Genomic DNA, 18626 nt, shown 5'->3' with positions numbered 1-18626 from the left:
AAAGAGGCATGAGAACATGGACTGGCCTACACAAACCGAACAGGATATCAAGTCACCATAACCCTGGGTGAGGGACCACAGAGGGATCATGCACAGTACACCTGTGCAGAATGTTTTTTTCTGCCTCTGAAGGAAATTATCCAATACTCCTTATTTTAACATTGTAAGGAAGATTCACACGTTCTATTAGAAAGCACTGTCTTGCTCTTTTCCTGGCCATTGGCCACCACTGAGACTCAAATCAGTTATTGCAGAGGTAAAAATAACATCTTGCAAAGAATCATTAGAGGCCATTTCCTCAGTTTTCCTATTAAAAGATAATTTACTATATCAGGAGTGACTATGTGGTGCATAACCATCAGAAAAGCATTACATATGACAGAGAATCTGGAGCTAAATTAAAAAAAAAAAAATCGACAAAACAAAAGGTAGATTTTCTATCTCCTCCTGCCTCTGTACCTAATCTTTGGCAATCTAAAGATAGGAGAAGAAGAATGGGTTAAAACTAAATGAGCTGCTCCTTCAGAGGTGCAGGGCAATGAGGAGTTTTGCAGGTAACAGAGGAAATCACCAAGGCAGGACCAGCTGCCTCCCTGCAGGAGGACAGCTGGTGTGCTGGGGCAGCTGTGAGCACTAGGCAACACTGCACTGATTAACCTGTCTTGTTACAGTTAAGTCAAAAATTAAACATATCAGCCACATTTGTTTTTCTAACTGTGGTACAGCAACAACAACCAAAGGTAATCACCTGCCCATCCTGGCTCCTTTTCTCCTATGGTAAAAAGAACAAAGAGAATCAGGAATTAGCTCAAACCCTGTAATGCTTTGAACTGTCATGACCTGTAGTCCAGTCTTAATCTTTTTGCTCAGCAGTAGCTGTGCCCCACATCAGAGCAGAAGGCATCCTACCCTATGCCTTGCTACCACACCAGTGCCAGGCATTGTCCCACAGCTGGGCGGTGGCAAAAATCTTTGATAGACAATAAATTTTCCTGGATTTGCCTCACAAACTCTTTCACATCAAAGAAACTGCTGGTGTGTGAATCTCTAAGGTTCAGAGTTCGCTCAATTTGGATGAGCCCTGAAGCATTCACAATTTTATTCAAGTCACCCTGCCCAGGATCTCATAGCAGGAACAGACTTCCTTAGGGGATTTCTGGAACTGCAACTTTCTGTTCAAGACTGTTGGGATATGCTCCTATTCTTAAAACTGAAAACATTTCATTAAACATTTCAGGTCATTTAAAATAATACTAAGAATTCTGTGTGGCCAATTGTCAAAAAATTGTGCTAGGTAAGGGGAGTTCCAGATTTTTCTAACCACTTTTAGTTATTGAAGTTTCAAGCATATATTTTTTCTATACTTTGTTAAAAGCTGGTTTCCCAATTTCTGACTAGTATTCCAGAATTAGAATTTCCTGAATTCATCTGCTTCTGTCAAAAAGAAGGCTTAGAGATTTTGGCTGTTTTCTGGAGTAACAGATATAAAAGAAAAAAACTCACTGATTAGTCTTCTTACTCTTAGGCTTCACTGTATATTCCCCTGTGAGATGCCCCAAAACCAAAAAAGCTATTTTAGGAATCTTGAGTCTCCCTCTTCCACTCTCTCTCCATCTTCATTCTTAAGGATGCCTTCTTCCTGTCCTTTAGAGGCCATGGTACTTTCATTTCCTGAGAGAATGAGCCTTCATTATACACAAATATATAACCACAAAGTGTTTTGCATGAGCTCAGGCAGGACTACAGAAACTGCACTTTATTTTACTGCGTCTCCCAGATTGTTTGCAAGAAGTTCAGGCTAATGTTAATTTTCACAACTGCATAATCACTTGCATTTCCTCAGGCACAGATTCTCTTTATTATATGTGCGTTACTTCTTCAAGTCTGTAAGTGTGACCAGGAATAGCTGTGTTCTTACAACATCACACCGTCCATGCCTACTGCACTAAACATACCAAACAGCACCTGCCAAAAAAACCTCCCAAAACAAAAAACTCAGGACCTAAATTTGAACTTTTGTCCCCCTTGAATTCTATCACCCCTTGTTTAAATTCAACATATCAATTCCATAACAATTTGCCTGTTTCACAGACGATAAAGTTCCTGTACATTTATAATAAACAAAACATATTCAAATTAAACCCTTCAAGAAGCTAGGATTAGAAACATTAATTCCTGGTCAGAAAACAAGGTACAGTCACTAGTATTGTTGTTCTTCCTCTTGATCCCTTTATTCACAGAACTATAGAATATGCTGCCTTGGAAGGGATTCATCAGGATTATCGAGTCCAGCCTCCGGCCCTGCACAGGACACCCCAACAATCACACCCTGAGCCCAAGAACATTTTCCAAACACACTTGTTGAACTCTGGCAGCCTTGGTGCTGTGACCATTTCCCTGAGGAGCCTGTTCCATGCCCAATTATCCTCTGGGTAAAGAAGATTTTCCTGATATCTGACCTAAACCTCCCCCAGCTCAGCTCCACACCATTTCTTTGAGTCTTGTCATTGGTCACAAGAGTGACAAGATCAGCATTTGCTCCTCCACTTCCCCTCATGAGAATGTTGAAGACCAACTCCTGTGGATTCCCAGTTTGTCTCACTCTCATGGTAGAATACAACTCCAAGATACAGTACAGCAATTCATGCAGAGAGGAAAACCACTGACTATTTCAGGAAATACTGGCCATGCTTTCTTTGTGGGCTACAAAAAAAACCCCACTCCAAACCAACAAGAAGAGAAGCATGGGAGCATTATTTTCCTAAAAATAAATTTTTTTTGTTTTTTGAAATATTTTGACAGACAATTCTCAAAAATATTTATAGCACAGCTTGAAGGAAACAATATAGATATCATCTCATTGCACACACACTGTAAAAAACAGTATTTTACTAGGAAGAGTTCACCAACCAAAACAACGGGATGGATAAGAGAAGAGAAGAAGGGCTATTATCCCTACAGGTACAAGTAGTTACGAGATCCCTACAGAGACACACAGCCTAAGTGACATGCTATAAGGCATGAAAAGTATGTGACAGAGAGAGAAGAACCAAGCCTTTATTTCCTCCCTCTGCTCTCCCCCCACCAGTCTTAGCCACAAGAACATCCAACTTTTCACAAGGCTGGGCACCATTTTATGGCTTTACAATTATAGAAATGCACAGACAGATTTAGAGAACTTGAAAAATTAATTTTAGTTGCCTTGTTATACCAGCAAGTGATTGACAACAACAGCAAGATCTGAAAACACTGAGGTGTTTGCAAGATGAGACCCACTCAGTATTTTCAGACAGAACCATACCATACCATTGTATTACCATGAGAAGCCTTGTGATAGTTTAGATAGGAAAGGAAGCCTGAAATCCACAAGCAGGTAAGGGAAAGAAGAAACCAGTTTATAGTCAGAACCTCAGAGGAGATAGATGGGAGAAATACACATAGGAGGTTTTGTTGCCATTTTGCTCATGAGAAACAAGGAAAGAGGAGGGTTATTTCCCCTTCCCCCCAAATCAGCTGTGCAAGATCACTTACCCATAGACAACTTTGGCTGATGAAGAAATCTCAGATTTTTTCCTGATATTCCCAATATCTCTGCTGTTCACAGATTCAGGTCTAACTCAAGCCAAAGCCAATTTCAAGTTTCGTTGTAGCTTAACTCTACCAAGCAGCACAGCTGTAGCAATGGCCTCATTATGTATATTACCTACTGATTTCACACTTGAATCCATTTTAAAGTCCTCCATGAGCCTTCCTATTAGCTTAATAATGAAAAGTGTATCAAAGACCATCTTGCTAAGTTGAGTGAAAAATTCAAAGCACTCCCAGTGAGACGGAGCTGCTGAAACCATGAAATAACAGTGGTCACCGAATTCTGCTCTCATTGTGATACTGCTAATTATTGTATTTGGGACCAAAACCTGAACATCTGAGACAGGCAGAAGGGGACAAGTTTTTGTGTCTTGACAGATTTGCCACTGAATATAAGAATCAAAAAATTAAATTTAGGCAATTAGATGGCTGAACATCATCTGTCTCAGCTGTTTTGTACTTCACCCAAAAATCTGATCAGGGCTTATTGTCCATTAATTTAAACAACTCATCTATGAATAAGGGAGAGGAGTGTCTAGACATTACAGCATGTAACTGCTGTAGCTACAAAGTAAAATTTCATTATAGCATTCTTTTCTTAACATGCAAAAGAATCCCTATTTCATTATCACCTGCAAGGATAGCTGCATTTTTTTTAATTTTATTCTATTTAATAAAAAAGCAGTAGTCCAAACTTCTGTCAAAATGAAAGAAAAATAAATCAAGCCAGTTTCTGGGGAAAAGTTAAAATTTCTATACCAAAGTACAAAAATGGGTGTATAGAGCAGTTTCTCACTAAAGTTCTGGTGGGTAGAGTACCTCATTTGAAAGAATTCATACCATCAGCTAAGTAAGATTCTTTAAGGAAAAGGAAATATTTCGTTCTCAGCATCCTAAACAGTCCAAACTGAAGTGTAATCGTTGGGACCAACCATGTGTTACTTGTCATTTATAAATGACATGAAATGATGACATCTACATAACCTGTATGTTCCTTTACGACGTGACAAGACAAAATATTTTGGTTTAGCTGCATGATTTGGATATATATTATTTAAATTAAAACTAACAAACAAAAACATCTGCAACAACTCACCAGAACCACTAAGCTGCATTCAGATTAAATTGTTTGTATAGCATATGGAGATGGCTGGCACCTGTTTGTGGTGAAAACTCAGACTCCTCATTTTTAAGTGGAGAACAGAAAATTAGTAGAAAAAAGGTACACATATAGAGATAAGCAAGGCACTGACATGGAACATTGAAGAAAGACATTTTAATACAGTTTTAGGGAGCACATCCCCGGCTGAGGGAAATACCACATCTCATAATTTGGCAGAGAATTCTCATCACTACACAAATAGTCAGAGTTGGTGAGAGCAACAAAACAAAAACACTGAGAACACAATCTATTATCATAACAAATGGGACATCTCCCAGCTGAAACAATATCGTTCCACTTTCCTTACTGAGGCAGAAATGTCTCAGAGTTTCTTTTAGGAAAAAGTAAAATGGACCAAAATATTTCAATTCATTATGAGCAGAAGCAGAAAAAGATTTTGAGACCAAAAACTTACATTTTTATTAAAATGGATAACATTTCCCCACTAGTTGTTGCTTACAGAACTCAATTCATTATGAGCAGAAGCAGAAAAAGATTTTGAGACCAAAAACTTACATTTTTATTAAAATGGATAACATTTCCCCACTAGTTGTTGCTTACAGAACTCTGTTATCATCACATCTCCCCACTTCCCAGGAACAGCAGGTTCAAGAAGGAACTAGAGAGATTACTGTGCAAACAATAAAACTATTTCAAGAAGTAACAGCTCAGAGAAAAACAGCTATCCCTGTACTACCACTAACAGTTTCTTTTATTTCTTATTTTTAAGTACTTGAGTTCCTTTTATGTATGGCTGTGAAGAGAAGCTTCACTTCAGTGCACTCCAAAGATCCAAAACCCAGAAGATGACAGAATAATTTAAATTAAAAATATTTAGGGCCTTATTCCCTCCAGCCTCTTGATCTGCATATTTCAGTTGCTGATGTTTCTTGTTCCAGCTACCCTAAAATGATGAATACCTCTGGGATCCACACAGAACCCAAACCATCAAAACAAGAAGGGGTGACAGAGATGTCCCATATTTGCCCATGTAAAAAGCAAGAGGAAAATATTAATGTGCCACAAAATATTGTGCCAAAAACTGAACTGAAGTAAAATTCAGTGTTTCCTAAGTGAAGGCAATGGGACAGGAGAAAATCTTATCATAGTCTAGGTAGTGGAACACGAACTTTAGATCTTTTAAGAAAAGAAGTGTTAGCGTTCGGAAACATATAATCAGGAAAATGATCATATGTCAGTGCTTTTATTAAGAGCTCTGGGTGTCAGGGGTATTCAACCCAAATCTGACTCTGACCATACATTCAGGATGAACGTGGTTTTATATTCTATCGTTATATAACCTTTATGTTAATTATTAAACTTATATTGTTCTATTGTATACATAGATTTCAGCCAAGCATGGCTTCCCGTGGCCCCCTTTAAATTTCTAACATAGTTTCTCATGATTCTTCTTATGATTTTACAATAATTATATTTAATTACTAAAAAATCATCACATCTAACAATTATATAATTTATCATACTGCTTATGCAGGTGCAATGATCTGGGAAAACACAAAGACTAACATTTTCAGAGTCTATTTTTAACATTTTCCAGGGCCCCACTATCAGAAGGATCCAAATTCTACACTGCTTAAGTATTAGTTAGAAGGATACAGATGAGAATGCTTTTATGGATAAGATCAACACGCATAGTTTCAGATTTTAAAGGATTTGAAATAGCTTTAAATACATGCACACTCATAGGAACCTCGTAACATTGCCCAATAAGTAACTAATAGATTTGTGGAGATTTTTTTTCTTGTATAGCAACAGGAAAAACATAAAATTGCATCTTCTTAAGAAGAAAAACATTCAAGTCCCAATTCCCATAGTCATGAGGAGGCTTGTAAATATTTTTACATACTTTAATAGCATCCAATTATAATTTTGTGCTAATTGCTTTAATCAGCCCAACCTGAAGTGTTATAGTATTTTTCCATAATTAAGGAGTACCACATGACAACCAATGCTTTTCAGAGCTATTATAGTACTTTCTAATGCTATAATAAACAAAGATCATGCATCTTAATTATACACAATAAAAATTCCATACACATTTAATTATATGCTACAGTGAAATTCCCATAACTTTAAAAAAAGCTCTGCCATGATTATTAAGATGTTGCTAATATGAGCTCACACTAATGGGCTGTGCCCACTATTAATGTCAATGCAAACAGTTTACATCAGGAATCTGTATCTCCAATTTAAATGTTAATGGACTGAGACTTTTTCATTTATAGTGCAAGAAAAGGATAAAGCTGCTGAAGTCAATGAGATTATGTAAAACTGCTAACTAGCATATTACTGGCTCTTTCTCCAAATGCATAGTATGGAATATAATCAATTCTCTCATACCTGTATCCTTATATCCTCCCAAAACAAAGAAAAGCATATCCCTAATACCAGTACATATTGCATTTGAATCAGGGCAAAATTATAGGTCTTTCATGTGAATGAGGCTAGTAAAAGATCATAAATATCTTAACTTGTATAAACCATGGATTACCTTTAGGCCAAAGGTTAACAGGGCATGTTCCAGTCCAGCATGTGAAACATGAGCAGAGCCTAAGGCAGCAGTGCCATGCTACTCATCCCTTCTGCAGTTCCCAAAGCAGCAGCTCCTTCTGCAAGGGGTCTGCGGGGAGGATGGACAAGTGCTGAAGCATCGCTGTTCACTCTGGATGCCACGAGTGGATACCTCCCCAACACACAACTATAGGTTTGAATAGGGGTCACTCTTGATTTTAAAAGATGAGTTTAGATATTATTTCAAAAAAAAGCCCATTTCTGAAATTTGCTCTCTGTGAGTATATGACATGACACTCACTAGATAAATGCCTTTGATGTACACAGTTTACATATTGGCTCCATTTTTCAGACAGATCAGACTATTCTCTCACACCAGATAATGTGATACTAGATAGTATCACAGCAACAATTCAGATGGCAAATAAACAACTATGTAAAAATAAATCTGTCTATAAAACTATGTCCAGAAAAGTTATTTGTATTGTTATAAATATTGCTAAGATCTTAATAATAATTAAAAAAAAAATTTAAAAGGGATAGTTTTGCATTAAAACAACACTTAGCTGAACAGCTGCTCTATTTCAGGTATTTCCTATTCTATTTTGATTCTGTTTTTCCACAAGCCAGAGAAACCAGGTTCCATTCTATTTTCCTTCTTGGCCTCAGCAACACTCACACATTGACATGTCCTCTTGAAGCCTGTTACCAGCTCCTACAGCTTAAATCACCCCATAATAAACCCATGATCAGACTACCACGGGACAAATCTCACAAGAAAAGGTAAAGATATTCTCCCCTTCCTATCCCAACATTATTGTGTCCCCAGTTTACAGCCACTGTCATCATGAACTCTAGGAGCCTCTACTTCCAAGAAGTAAGAAGTTCCTATAGTCAAAAGCTGGAATCTCAAGGGAGGTATTTGTGCTGTGTTTTCTGCATTTCCCTTCCAGAATTTCTTTCTTCCTCTCATTTTCTCTTTGTTTCTTACCAGCAGCTTCAGAACAAGCCTTAAGTGGCAAGTAACAGGCATTAATTAGGCCCACTGGTGTGCTGTTCTGCACAAGGAATCCTTCCTTGTCACAAAGAGCTTATAGACCATTATCTCCTTTTTTTTATCCTCCATTGTGCTTTTTTTCTTACTGCCTCCTGCCCACCTTTTCTTCTCTGCAATTTAAATTTTAACATAGAGGTTTTGCAATACTCTCTTATTAGAGCTGCAAGAGCTTAGGAAAAAAATCTGTATTAAATTAATTATTTTTTATTTAAGACCTCTCAAGACCAAAGAAAGCATTGTTAGAAGTCATGGAAGAAATATCTGAATCCCAATCAGCCAAGTTAAGACCAAAGTTCTGGAATCAAATGTCAATGTTGAGTAAGGAGAATCAGGTTACATGCTTAAACAACACAACTGGAAACTGTAATAATTTAGTGACTTCTTCGCTAGTCAGTGTTAATGCCCTGGGGATATTATGGTATTTAAAAGAAGATCTTTGACTACATATTCAGGCCACTTCTTAGAGCAACATCTCCTTTCCTGGCCAGCAGCACTCTCAAACTCTCACCCACAAGACAATATGTTCCCTTGTGTGACCATCCTTCTGCAGCATCAAAGTAGGACAGTTCTAAGGAGAAAAGATAAAATGAATTCCACTGTGCTTGGCTATGTCTATGAAATTGTAATATTTACTTTTTCCTGACTGCTGAGAATTGCGAGTCCCATATCTTCCTCTCTTAGAAGCAACTTCAAACTTCCCTGGTCATTTTGAGATTCAAGGTTGGCCTTTGCAGCCTCACTTCCCTTCTTTCCATTTCAGAAGAGTAAAATGTCAAATTTCCTGCAAAAAGTAGGAGAAAAGAAAGACATTGCAGCACAGGACAGGCAACTGCTTGATATCTTTATTTCCATCAGCAAGAGGAAAAATAATTATTTCTGAAGGTTCTGTAAGTCCTTAAAACAACTAGAAAAGCATAGTTGCCTGAAGATAAATGGATTCTTCCCTAATCCCTTTATAACACATGGACCACCATGCACTATTGGTGATCCATGAACCACAGCTGGCCAGTCTCATTTTAGACCCCCAGAGATTAAACCTATCAGATTGTCAGCCTCCTGACAGACTGGGACTTACTGAAGAGAATGAATTTTCCATGGTATTATTTAAGTTCCACTAACCTCATCTAAGGTCTTGTGGAAAAAGAGCTTTTCCCACTTTACTACATTTGGTCCTTGTGGTGTTTAAACTGTGAATGCCAAATTTTGTCCCTACAAGCTCACATGTAGTTTTGATTGCCTTCAGTGTGCATTTACTCCAAGTACACATGTACCAAAGTGGAGTGACAGTGTTACTACTCGAAGAAAAACAGATTATTAACAGGCACTGAGAGCACTAATTGAACACTGCACTGGTCCCAGGACCAAGTGATTAAGAATCCAAGGCACCTTAAGAGAGAAGAGAAAGTAGATAATTTTCTTCCTCAGAACCTAAATTGCAACTAATGTTTCTGCTCGCACTAAAACAGCTGAATACATCACTCTTCTTTAAAGGATTTGAATTCAGAAATCTTCTTAACTACATGGAGATCACTTTAAACACTTTTAGGCTGGTGTTTTGGTTTTTGGAGAGCATCATAAGCATGTTGGCAGCTTTTGTTCTCAGCCAGGGATTTTCCAGAGAGCAAAGCACACCATTTTTTCACTGGTTCCTTAATACTGAGAACATACATTGCCTGCAATGTGGGCAATCATCTTACTTGCTCTAACATAATTTCTCTTCTACAGTTCCAGTACCAGTCCCAGATGCTCCATATATCCAAAATCTGCTCACAGTAAATTGAGATTCAAGGAATAATTTGCAGGTGTTAAGAGCAGTCAAGGAAAAAACAGAAGTGTGTCATATAGTGGAATATATATCATTCCTGGAATATATTAATGACACAGGAACAGGTGAAAATTTTGAGAGGCCAAGAAAGACATTGCTTTCTTTCCTCCCTTATTTTGATACCTTATTTTGAATTGCAATTGGACTACTTATTCATTAAAGTATTTTCTGGGATCAGTAAGCTTGGTAGAATTTGTACCTGACCAGGATTGGTACGATGAGGGCCATTATGAACATTCTATTGCTGGTCTCCAGTACTCCTTATTTCAGTATCTGTCAGAAGACTTGTTATAAACTTTTTACAGAATTTGTAGCTGTCATTTCAATTGCTTTGGGATGAAATGTGACCTGTTTCCATCCGAGCGGAAGCCTTTCAGGCTGTCTGTGTGAAACAGACCAGAAATAGAAGTGTTTTCTTCATTGTAGATGCAGCTTCTCACACCAATCCCAATTTAAACCAGAAATATCACAAACAAATCTAAAAGGTGCAGACTTCAAATCAAGATTAGGAGTTTTACATTTGTCAATCAGCTGCTGAGCTAATGTTCTCTGGTACAGAAGAGGGTGGGTACACATCAACCATTTTGGGAAACCATGTTCAGACACTACAGAACGACAGTACCAGCCCTGGCACTAGAAGCAAGCTCATTATGGCAGGGCTTGCCTGGCTTTCACAGCAGTGTTTGACTCACAAGGACCATCCCAATCACAGGTCCCTGGCAGGGCTTGTCCCAGTCCTAACCCACAGCCTCTTGGGCACAGCTTGCCCCAGGCTACTGTTGTTGGCTCTTGAAGTGAGTTTCAAGAGTCACAGCTCCATTCTTGCATCCTTCCACAGTGCCTAAACATTTCAAATAGCACCTTCTGCCATAGGCAGTGTTTTTTTCTACTGCAGCAAAAAATATGTAAACATACTTATTAAAACCTTAGGTTTTATGTTCCAGTTAGGCAAATAATTACAGGTTTTATTACACACCAATTTAAAAAAAATAATTTTGATATATTCTCCAGAACATCTTTTAATTTTCATCATGTTCTCCAGAATTTGCCTCATCTTTACACAGTATCATGAATTACTTTTATAGTAACATAAATATAGCAATAATCAAAAATTTGCAGAAATAAATAATTAATCTTATATTGGAACATTATTAGACTAGAAGATGGTTCAAGCTACTGAGCTGCATCTTCACAGGACTGTTACATGACAATTTGCTGGATACTTCTGATTCTTCATAAGCCTGCAGGCAATGCTGAAATTTCAATTCTTTCTGAAAGCTCTAGTTTGGTTATAGGCATCTACTTAGGAACTAATTGGAAATGTGCACAAGAAATAGAATTACTACAGCAGTCTAATCAAATAACCTAATTCATTCCTATTTAGGCCAAGAGATCCATCATGGCCTCTGCTGACACAAGGAACATGAAAGTGTTAAAAAACACAATCATCAATTTAAGCAAACAAAACATTTATGGATCATTAGGCAGTCAACAAAGAAGATTTCTTTGGAACGATCTCCTTTTCCCCCTCTCAACACTTCAGCCTTTGGTGATAAAGAGATTGTATTGGACCAACCTTACCTTATGTCCCCTTTTCATCATCCAGCAAATTACAGCTTACAGGCTTCTGCAAAGTCTGTTTGTGCCACTTACTCATACAAGCAGTAACACTTTTCAGTGTGAATGCCATGCCAGGAGCCCATAAATGAGACATTTAAACAGGGAAAGATGAATAAAAGCTACTTCCATAGTATTTTAATGTGACCTAGAAACTGGGAATTGAAACAGTGCTGACAGTGGGAACTCAAGATTTTGCAATCAGAGGGTTTGTAATAGGCTCTCAACACCAGGGAAAGAGAAACTGGCTATTTTGTATGAGAGAAGTAGTTACAGGAAATTTTTTGCAGAGGAAAAAACTGGGAAATACAATGAAGGAGCAACCTTCCTAAGCTTCAGCCCAAACTTTTTTGGATGGGTGTCAAAATCAGAATAGATTTCAACAAATCCACTAGAGTCTGGAAATGAGAGCTAATTCTGTGCTGAGGAAGTAGCGCAGGTCATATGAACAAACTGGAACATTCTAACACTGGTGTTACTTCATATATACAAAATATAGATGGGCTTGATCATTTATTTTTTCAGTAGGTACTCCCTAGCTCTGATTTTCAAAAAGAGACTTAACAGAGTATGAATAGTCTCTCTCAGTCTCAGATATTGCCCCTCCTGTCTTGAGCACACAGTAATTTTAAAGTATTTTAAAACATTTTAAATAAACACATAAATGTTTTAAAGGTTGTGTATTTAATTTAATTTGCAGGACCAAGATTTCCTTCCCAGTAATCAGGAAAAAAAAATTACAAATGCAGAATCTGAAATGTTCCAAGTTTAATAAACACAGTGAATAGGAAACAATTCTGTTCCTTTGCCATGCCTGAAAACAACGATATCCCAAATTCTGCCAGAGGAAAAACAAATGACCAAAGAACCACAACACTACTGTCCCAGCAATTCACCATACACAGCTCCTCCAGCCCCACAGCACAGTTCAGCACTGATGCCTCTTCCTGGCCCAACCCTTCTCAGCTAAAGGGAGTCCAGCAGCCAGGCCAGAAACACATCACCTGAAACAGTTTAAGGACTGAGCCACAGAATGCTTTGGAAATGCTTTCCACACACTGAGCTTGGTTTCAGTAGCCAGCAGAGCACTAGCACTAGCCAGTGCTGCTTCAGGATGGCTGGAGAGAAAAGTGTTTGAACATGTCACAGGTTAGGGAAATATCAGTACTTACACTTACCACTGATAGCTTAGAGTGGTCTGGTTGAGCAGGCTGTCATTTTATAACACAAAAGTAGGTGTACAGGTTTAATACAGCTTATTCAGAAATTAATTCTATCAAATACAGTTTTAATCTTTCCCATGGAGAGCAAATAAAAGCAATGTTTAGCTATCTGCACTAAATTCTTGATGAATCCATAGTGACAGAGTATTTTAGAACTGAACAATGAATACATTGATGAAGTTGAGATCAGCTCTTGGACAATGCAATAATTTGCAAAGAAGAATAAATTTTTCATCTAAAGAGTTCACTAAGTTACTTACCACTTAATCAAAAACTACAGTCTTTTCTAACTGCCCTCAAAAGCACTCCATAATGGCAATGAACAGATTTACAATCCATCTTGGATTTAGGCAGAAGTTTCATTGCAACCATCTGAGACATCTGTCTCCTAAAACATATTCTGGGTGTCCGTCATGTATTGCCCATCTGATAGCTCCTATTGAGAATCTGCACAATTCTGGTGACAACTGAGGGGATTGCTTTTTTGATCATTAAGAGATTTCTCATTCTAGAAACTCAAAAGTTGGACATTTTCTGGATAAGTCATCCCTTCTGTTCAAGAGCTTTTTTTTTCAGTTTAATAGTATCCTGCTCTGTAACACTTGACCTTGAAAATATTAAGAAAAAAGAATCCAACCAAAACAAAACAACAAAAGCAAAAAACCACACACATCCAAAAAACCACCAGCAGCAAAGAAGGAGCACAAGAAACTTCTCACTTGGTTTCATCTCCTAATCCATCATCAACTGGTTGAAGAACTAGGGTCAGTTGTTTTCTATCACCATGAAAGAGTTCAATTTCACAGTACTAAAACTCACCACTTCACAGCAACAGCTTTGATGACACACCAGGGTAAAGCCTTTATAATATAAAGCACGGATACCAGGAATAAATACTCTTCTGAGGTCAAGGGAATTGGATTGCATAGAAAAATAAGACCTCAAAAGCAGTATAATAGAGGTATTCAGGGTGATGGAAGTGCTCAATAAAATAGAGCTTTAGATATTTTTACACTGATGAAATAAAAAATTTAAAGGATCACTCACAACTTAAGAAAAGACGAATAGCAAAACATAAGCAGATTAAGCTAGGTAGTTAAAACATAATATAGCACTTGTTTTTTTCATGAGAAATATAAGCTGATACACTACAACTATGTAAAGAGAGGTAGTTCCTGAATGCCTCCACTAGCCAGTATTACAGTTTCTCATGGTAGAATTGTATGTGTTTAAAGAAAGATGGCAAAGCTGAAGTTACTGCAGTTAGAGATCCATCAGGGAGGATATGACCCTCCTTTAACAACAGAGTTATTACACCTCCATAAGGCAGCACATTGATTTGGCATGATTAAATCTATCATTATCTTTTCTGATTAATATCAAAATTGCTGCTTGCTGATCATTTAAGTAAAGGGGCTTTTGTTTGAGTGAAAGGGCTGACAAAGATCTGATGTAAAGGCACAAAGAAACAGAGAGACAAACAGGGAGTTCCATTTTCAAGAGAATACCCTTTCAAGACATTATCCCCCAGGGCCACTGTAACAGAATGCTGTATTTAAATCAGCAGGTCGTGCACTAGAAGATAGTTTAACTGCTAATTAACACTAGATGATATGCTGAAAATTACATGCTAATTAATTCTCTGTAGATCTAAGTGCCCTTCCTTCTATATCATTTTCAGTGAACATATTAACATGGGGAATAGAATGGCATTAATTACAGATTCACATGACAAACATGTGAAGCTATATTAAATAGTTGATGGAGGTTAACTAAAAAGAAAGATGTGGGTCAAAGTTGTAGAGCACAGGCCACAGTATCATAAAGATACCCCACATTAAAAAGAAGAGGGCATATATTACCCATTCAATCTTCCTGTCAGTTTGATGTTGCTCTCTTGTATTAGATTTTCTTGCAGGAAGACCACTATTCTGAAAATTGGATTCATCTGTGCAGAATACAGTCTCACAAAATGAAGGCAAGAAATGGAAAGTAAATAATCTTGTTCTTTTAGAAAGTGACAGTGATTACAGGTTTGGGTGGTTTCTTTTTTATAATTTAACTATTAACCATCCCCATATCGCAAGAATTTGAAAACAGCAGAGAAATCAGTTGTGTAGGTTACAGAAATAGCTAAAGAATCAATATTTCAAATACTGGTTGTCTAATAGTCCCACTCTAGAATAAAAGAAACCTTTTAAGTCAAATGTGTATGACAAACATATACAGAGCTACTGATTTTTTAGCTTTTAATTTAAGGTCTGGAGCTTCCCCAAATAAAGTAAAATCCAATCACTACAAACAAATCAAACATTCAAATGTAAGATATTGCCCAGCCTTCAAGGGTCTCAAACCCCAAGTACAAGCTATAGGCCAACTCAATTCAGAGGTTGAAAAATTATACAGAAAAAGCAGTTATAATGCTAACATTACATTTTCTGTTTGTCAGATAATGGAACACCTACATGCATGGCTATTTCTGTAATTCAAAATCTTGAGGCTTTTCCCTTCCAACAAAAGCACTGGTAGTTTGTCATTAGAGAAACATTAGTTACCAAGGCCTTTCCTTAAATTCTTTCCTTGATACTGATAGATATAGATAGATACGTATAAATGTCTTTTATTTTCCCCACAGAAAGCCACCTCTTCAGTCAACATATGTCTTTGAATTAAAAAATAAGCAACAAAAACAAAAGCCACACACACAAAAAAGTGCAAGGCTTCCTAAAAATTAAAATTCTACCTCTGTAATGTACATTTGTCTATTGGAATTGAAAATTTCTGCTTTATTTATACACCTGAATAAGGTCATTTGGGGAACTGCATTAAAAGTAATGCTCATCTCTAGATAACAGATAGAAAAAGAAGAATATTACAGCAGTTTTATTTTATTTTATTTTACTAGCACAATAGGTAACACCAAATTAGGAATAGGGGAATTTGGTGCATGGACACTAATGACCAAAACTTGTGCCCCAGAGAACTAAACTTTTATTTGTTCATGCTCTCCAGGGAAAATAGCTGACATTTAGTCATCTTAGAGGTTCCAGACTGATAATTAGAACATGCCCATATGTATAGATAGTTCACTATCCAAAATGACCAGAATCATCTTCCATGAGAGATGTAGATGCACAAATTCAAATAAAGCTTTTCTGCCTAGCACAGAGTAGTAACAAAAATTTCCTGTATATTTAATATTTTTCTTGTTGTTGGATGTTGTTAATAAGTATTTAACTCTGCTATATAACATAAGATACAAAATCCAGAAAAAGAATACAGCCAGAATTTTTTACTTTGCTAGAGACAGCCACAGAACACATGCAAAACAGTTTGCAAAACAGTTCCAGGTGGATCAACAGAAAGCAAAAATAAAGCCTTACCACAGCTTGTTGAAGCTTTTGTAGTTCTCTGACCAAAGGAAACATTCAATATTAAAAATCTTTTTACAAAAGACTTTAGCACATGCCTGCCTAAATCAGCTTTTAAAGCTGGCAAGAAAACACCAAAGAGTTTAGTAAAATACTGAATGGACGGAGGATAAAAGAGAAAATGGGTGGTGGGATGGGATATAAAGAGATGAGAAATCAGATTCAGGTGAATCCAGTTTAGGCTGACCATCAGTCCCTGATTCAGCTCCAACCACTCCATCTGGTCTCATTTGAGAAGTCCTTACTGCACTAATTTCATTTCACATTTTCCATCCAAGATATTGAGAATAAAAAGGAAAATATACTGTAGGCAGTATCTAACTGTCCATAAGCCCATTTGGTTAGGACAACAACCTTTGTGGAGATTCCTTATCTTGGAAGAGTGATCCTCTAAAGCACTGATGACCTTTGAATACAGCTTGAAAATTTTTAATGACAGCTCCTGCACAGCTGGGTGAGCTGAGAGGTGTTGAGTAAATTAAAAAGTTGTGTAAAGTAGTCAAGCAACTGCAGCCAGGTGTAACATGTCATTAGCAGAGCAAAGTTACCAAAGGCTACATGTCTCACCTGTTTGTTCCAAACAGTGTGGCTTTTGCAGATGGATTACATTTACTAAAGATTTGAAACCATTCTTAAAACAGATGAGTGAAAACAATTGTTCCCAGATGGGTGTTTTGCCATCACATCTCTTCCCTCAAGGGTCCTCATGCATTAGGCCCCAGCTCGATTCACAGACTTTCACAGCAGCTCTGTATTTATAGACACAAAAGGAATTTGAACTCTGCTTCCTTGCACACTGAAGCTTGTATCACATCTGCTACTGTCAGACAGTCAGGTATTGTCTCACCACCCTCCCTGTGCAAGACAGGCAGAGGACACTTAGCAGAAACTGATGAGGTTCTCCTTGACCCCCCCACTAACCAGAGGGTTTTGAACCCTGCAAAACTTACCTTCCAATGAGGAGGTACACAAAACATCCTTCATTCCCTCCCCACAGCTGCTAGGATGGAGTCACTGTTTTTACCCTTAGGGCTTTCTAACAATCAGGCTGCAATATATTTCAAGCATGAGTAACTCTAGCAGTATCTATTGTTTCTTGAATAGATTTTCTTCACTAAGAAGCACCTACTGAGATACTTAAGTGGGATTTCTATGGCTTTTTTGCTAAGACTTAAGTTAAGAACCCATTAACACAAACATAAAACATCATAACTGAGCACACGGGGAGCCATCTGAGCCCTCTTGGCCACAACTGCTCTGAGAGAAGCCCTGCAGACCCATCATATATGGTATTTCTTAGATATATGGTATCTGAATTTAAAAATGTAAGAGTTTTCAATATTATTTACACTTTTTATGCTTGAATTCCTCACAGGAACAGAGATCACAAAAAAAAAAAAAGAAAACAAACCACTTCTACAAACACCTTCTCACCTTCTGTACCAGTTAAGGAGGGGTGGGTTAGCCTTGAAAAGGTAACATCATTCCACTGGTGGGGGTATGAATTTTCTTCTATTTGAAATATAATCTGAAATCTCTTACCTTAACTTCTTCCTTCCTTGCATTCTGTGAGAATACATCTCTATGAAACAAGTTCCAAAGATTGTTGTAACAAATACCTGCTGAGTACATCATAGTGGTAGAATTTCTATTTCTTAAATATTGAAAAGAGGATTAAGTTAGGGAAAACTAAAAACTACTCCACATCTTGCACTTGTACACTATTAGGCAGAAGACCAGAATGTTTTCTTTATTTGATGAAAATTATCTAAACATAAATAAGCAGGATGATTTAACCACAGCACATTAAGTGATTAACACATACACAATCCTTTTAACTGGGAGTAACTACTGCTCACCACAAAGCAAGTACCCAGGGAAGCTAGGACCCCATGAGATACTTGCACATGTATTTTTATTTAAAGATGTGTATTTACATTGATTTTCAAATACTTACTGTTATCTTCTTCTATAAATTAGAGAAGCACTCGAGTTTCTGTTAGTGCCTTAGCCTTTCACTGCTACAACAAGCTGCAGCAGTTGCTCAGATCATGAAATTTTCTCAAGAAGTTCTGTAAATAACATGGTTAAAAGAACATGTTAGTTTCTTAACTTGAAGACTAAAAATAAAGGACTGTATATTTAGATACATGTGAATGAGTATTAACTAAAACATGCAAGTATATATTGA

At 37.3% G+C, this 18626-nt stretch overlaps 1 long non-coding RNA gene across 1 annotated transcript in view; it reads right to left on the bottom strand.

Moving 5' to 3' along the window:
* Positions 1-18413, bottom strand: part of LOC118689278 (uncharacterized) — a 157345-nt gene extending 138932 nt beyond the window's left edge. The window contains exons 1-2 of the long non-coding RNA XR_004980593.2: positions 18393-18413; positions 8973-9120 (exon numbers count right to left, since the gene is read on the bottom strand). This is a non-coding gene — a long non-coding RNA (uncharacterized LOC118689278). The remainder of the gene's footprint in view (positions 1-8972; positions 9121-18392) is intronic.
* Between the last annotated feature and the right edge of the window lie 213 nt (positions 18414-18626).

This window comes from Molothrus ater, chromosome 9 (genome assembly GCF_012460135.2).
Source record: "Molothrus ater isolate BHLD 08-10-18 breed brown headed cowbird chromosome 9, BPBGC_Mater_1.1, whole genome shotgun sequence".
In the NCBI taxonomy this organism is placed as follows: Eukaryota; Metazoa; Chordata; class Aves; order Passeriformes; family Icteridae; genus Molothrus; species Molothrus ater.
This window is presented reverse-complemented; position numbering and strand designations above follow the sequence as displayed.